This window comes from Mixophyes fleayi, chromosome 3, assembly GCF_038048845.1.
Source record: "Mixophyes fleayi isolate aMixFle1 chromosome 3, aMixFle1.hap1, whole genome shotgun sequence".
NCBI classification, from domain to species: Eukaryota; Metazoa; Chordata; class Amphibia; order Anura; family Limnodynastidae; genus Mixophyes; species Mixophyes fleayi.
In genome coordinates, this window is record NC_134404.1 from 238847447 (window position 1) to 238852671 (window position 5225).

A 5225-nucleotide genomic window follows, 5' to 3' on the forward strand; every position below is an offset into this window, starting at 1 on the left:
TATTTCCTAGTACCTATATTTCTGCAAGTAGAGGGCACCTTGATTAGATTATCATTAATGATTCTTGGCTTGGGGTCTAATATGTATACTCTTTTCATGAGTACATACTCCCCTGGTATCTCAGTACTGTTGGTACACATCATCATCAAATCCCCTATTCCCTTCCACACCCTTCCTATACGTACTGTATTATTATTGGAGCCATTTACACACTTGAGGGCTTCTATCCAGGCTTGGGTATACCCTTTTAATTTGATAAATGGTTCGGTGCAGCATATGATGGGAGTACTATTAGTTATGGTCATAGTATCATTTTCCCCTGGTGCCCAAAAATGATGGGGTTCATTCCTCCCTGCTGTTTCTACAAACCCATGGCCACCAGTAAATGTAAAGTTTGACTTACAACAGGGATATGGAATCATTCTTCTACTACTTCCTGTTCCTACATCTACCATCGCACATTCTTCTTGATTACTTGATTTATTCCATATCATACCTGCACATTTGGTTAAGTCTACCTTCTTAACTTTATTTCCTGGCGTATACATCTGTATATACATTATCTGTACTGTTACTAGTGCTATGCACATTATCACACAAAAAGGATTCATGGTGCTTCAATTTTCACTGTCAGCTTTTTGCAGTGAGATGCGTGGACCCAGGTGTCTCGTCCTCCTAACTTAACAGAAGTGGGAGTAGTCAAGACCACTTGATATGGACCATCAAATCTGGGTTCCAAAGTTTTCCTCATGTGCCTTTTTAGGTAGACCCAATCTCCTGGTTGCAAGGCATGTGTTCCTGTATCGTTATTTGGATCTGGAATGGAGGAGAAAACTTGAGAGTGCACATTAGTCATTATCTTTGTAAGCTGTATTAAATAATCAGTTAGATCTGCATGATTATGTTGCAATTGCTGAGGAAAATAACACCCTGTCTTCAGGGCTCCCCCAAACAATATTTCATAAGGGGACAACTTATGCTTCTTTCCTGGTGTTGTTCTAACTGAATATAGAGCTAAAGGTAGACAATCTACCCAGGTTTATCCTGTTTCTGCAATCATTTTCTGAATTTTTAACTTTAATGTGCCATTCAATCTTTCCACTTTTCCACTTGCCTGAGGCCTATACGGGGTATGAAACGCTTGCTGTATCCCCATATCCTTCATTATATTTTGCATTACTTCCCCCGTAAAATGCGATCTTCGGTCTGATTCTATTGTTTCAGGTATTCCATACCTGCAAATTACCTCACTTATCAGTTTCTTGGCAGTGTTTTTAGCCGTTGCCTTAGCCACTGCTCAGGCCTCTAGCCAATTTGAGAATAGATCTGTGCACACAAGGACATGCTCATATGTTCCTACCCTAGGTAGCTGTATATAGTCAATCTGCAATCTCTGAAATGGGTACAATGGCTTTGGTGTGTTCTTCTGTGGTGTTTTCACTACCTGACCTGGATTGTATTTTCCGCATATCACACAGGCTGCTGCATATACCGTAGCAGCTGCATTGAATCCTGGTGCTACCCAATGTCGTAAGACAATATTGGTCATGGCTTCTTTAGAATTGTGGACCAGCCCATGTGCCAATTGAGTCATCATAGGGTATAGGCTTCTGGGCAGACAATACTTATTATCTATTCTCCAGAGCACTCCCTGACATGTAGCAACTTCCTTTTCCCATGCCTTTTTTTGTCTATTGAGGAGACTTGTTCCTGGAACTTTTGCAGTATGTCAAGAGTTATAGGCTCTACAGGGTTTTCACCCTGTGTCACATGGCAGACCTGCACCCTGGGCATAAGGGCTGTCTGTTTAGCAGCAGCATCTGCCTTGGCATTTCCCATAGCCTCCCTAGTCTTTTCTTTAGTGTGTGCCTGGACTTTCAATATAGCTACCTTCTTGGGTAGCTGCAGAGTTCTAAACAGAGCCCTTATCTGTTCTGCATGCTTGATAGGTTTTTCTGCTGACCCCACAAAATCCCTGCTCTTCCATATTGGCCCAAAATCATGGGCCACGCGTACCTGGAGTCTGTGTATATGTTAGCTGTTTGGTTTTCTGCCATTATACATGCCTCAGTGAGTGCATGCAACTCCGCCTCCTGTGCTGAGCAGAAAGGTGGGAGTGGTTGTTGTATCAAAGTCTCTTCCAGGGTGGTCACAGCATACCCTGTGTGTGGTGACCCTTCATAATAATACCTGGAACCGTCAACAAATAAGTTCCAATCTGCATTAGGTATAGGGACATCTGTCACATTTTCTAATTCCTTCATTTCTAGCTTCATTAGTTCAGCACAGTCATGTGACTCAGAAAAGGGAAAATTTTTGTGTGTATTTTGTCTGGTACTGATACATTTCTCCCTTTCTGATTCATCAAGGGTGGGTAGGTCCCCACCCACCTCTCTCCCCTCTGTTGAACCTGCTTCAACTGGAAACAGTGTAGCAGGTTCAAAACTGTGCATCTTTTAATTGTTACATGTGCATGACTTAATAATGACACCTCATACTTAGTGAGCCTTGCTGTGTACAGATGCTTTGTTCTTGCTTGGTTTAGGATTTCTGTAACTGCATGTGGGACCTGTATAGTTAAGGGGTGGTCTAGTACTATATCTGACACCTTATCTTTTAGCAAGGCTGCGGCTGCCACCGCCCTTATACAGGACGGGGCTCCTCTTATGATACTGTCTAGATATAATGAATAGTAAGCCAGCGGTCTCTGTTTATATGAGTGTACCTGTGAAAGGACCCCTTGTGCATGTCGCTTAGATTCATTGCAGAACAAGGTAAATGGCTTATCATATTGTGGTAATCCTAACGCTGGTGTCTGCACAATGGCTTGTTTTAATGTTTCAAACGATGTTCGTTGTAATTCAGTTAAATATATCCTGGACCCTTTTACCTCACTAAGAGCATCATAGAGGGGTTGCATTAGGAGGGATGCTCCGGCAATCCATTCCCTGCAGTACCCTACCAAACCTAGGAATGCCCTTAATTCCTTGGTGTTCTGTGGTGGCTTTACCTGCTGGATTGCAGTTATCCTGTCCTGTGTGAGGTGTCTGGTACCTTGCAATGTTGCTGCCTTAAAAAAGTTAATTAATGATGTAGTCTCTTCCTGACACCTCTCAATCATTTGGCAACATGGTAATAAGTTATCTACATATTAGAAGAGTGTCTTGTTTTTATTCAACAGCTGCCTCATTTATTTGACTCTGTGAAATAGCCTGTGTCACTGAATCTCCTGCATCCAACATATCGTTGTATGCGGGTGGGGCAGGAGGTTCTTTTGGTTTCAATTCACCTGGTCTAGGGGTCTGACATTAAATCACACACAAATGTTCACCTAACATTCTCTCAACTGAATATACTTTCAGCAGGCATACATTTATCCATAGAGGCAACACCAAAAAAAATAAATAAAAATAAATCATTTGCACCTACAATAGGCTAAAACGACCTAGCTGGAATCCTAACATTGTACCACAAGTCAAATTACTAACAAAAATCCCTTCAAATCAATATCCAGAAATGTGGTAAAATTATACTAATACAAGTTTAAAAATGGAAAAGCAGAAAAGATTATTCTTTCAGTAATCCACAAAACACTCTCTTTCTTGCTAAAAGAGGAAGAAAAATAAATAAATATAACTGATATGTTACAGCATAGAGTTGTGGAACTACAAGTCCCAGCATTCAATTAGCTTCAGCTTCAATTAGGTTGTTACCACTGCTAAGATGTTTCAATTACTCTTGAATTACCGAAGCACACGTGAAAAACCTTTTTTTCTATCAACCACATATATTGTCAAATAAATCCTTCTCTTTCACACTGAACACTGAACAAACTGGGGAGAGAATCTGCAACTTCATTCCCCCTCTGCTCATATCCCCCCTCCCTTTCTCAACACACTGAAGTCTTTTACACAGAATAGGAAGGGGAAGACATTCCATTCTCTGTCTCTCACTCACAGGTTGTAAGACAGAAACATAACAAAAACTAAAACAAAAATATGCACAATGTGTAATTTGTCTTTTCTTTTTCCTAATTCATTTTGCACAACCAATACAAAAAGTATTATACCTGGCGCAAAAGAGAATATATGAAAAATAAGACTGCAGCTAAAAATAGTCCAGTGCAATTCTCAAGTTCCAATAGCCAAAAATAGAATGACCCTCTGAATTTAAAAGGCTTTCTCGAATTTCTACCAGCACAAATATTGTTAACTCTAAATCCTTCAGTGGCTAATTTAAATATTATTGTACACCTTTCTTCAACAACAGACATATAAAGCATTATGTCAAAATATAACAAATACAAACAATGAATCTTATCAGAACCAGAAGGGTGAGTATTCTTGAACCTTCACATCAAACTGATGAATCTTAGAAGACACAGAAATAACAACGACCTTTTTAGAGCAGAATAAAACTTCTACCCACCGCGGTTTTGTCGTTCCTAGTTCTGCCTCTCCCCGACTCCTTCACAGTTTTTCAGAAAGATTTTCGAAGCTCACTGTGGCCTCTAAGTATGTTAAAGGCAATAGACCTTTTGCCACCAGTAAAATCCCTTCTAATTCAGGTGTACGGTGCACACTGGAGAATTGATCTGAGACTCACACTGTTGTCTAGATTAATCAGTTCTGTTTTACTGAAACTGGTATACTAATATTTATACATAAAACCTGGTATACCCTCTTATGGTTACATACTATAATAATAAACAAAATCCTTTAAATTGTAGCTATGACCTGCAACCAATTGAACAAAGACATCTGTAAATCTTTCTCACTTAGCGCAGGACAGACAGCTTATCTTGCTTATCTTTACTGAAAGTGAGTTATATCCAAATTTTTAAAGCATAACCGCTCATCCTTTAAATCTGTTAATCTAATTGGAATTTCTTTACCTACGAAGGTCTGTAGTAAGTCATTTTTAACTAATTGACTTCTACATTATCTATGAAAGCTATATATTGCTTAATTAAAACTAGCACAATTTCCTTTACAGGGGGTAGTTGTCCTGACGTCCCTTCTAATGGGTGACTATGTGGGTCTGATGGTGCACTTGGGGGTGGCTGAGTAGGAGGCAAGTTTACAGCTGTATGTCCCTGGATGTCTTCTAACATCTCTTCCTTTAACATTTGTTCTTGTTCTATATGTCTACATGCCCTTACCCATGCTGATACTTGGTGTTCTTTATTATTCCTAGTAATCTATATACTATATTCTTTCTGAAAA

General features: G+C 39.7%; 1 long non-coding RNA gene across 1 annotated transcript; it reads right to left on the reverse strand.

Annotated features, from left to right (window-relative positions):
- Positions 1–597: 597 nt before the first annotated feature.
- Positions 598–4475, reverse strand: LOC142144451 (uncharacterized). Its single transcript, XR_012689715.1, has 2 exons — positions 4429–4475; positions 598–816 (listed from the first exon to the last, which is right to left on the reverse strand). It is a non-coding gene; the product is annotated as an uncharacterized LOC142144451 (long non-coding RNA).
- Positions 4476–5225: the final 750 nt, after the last annotated feature.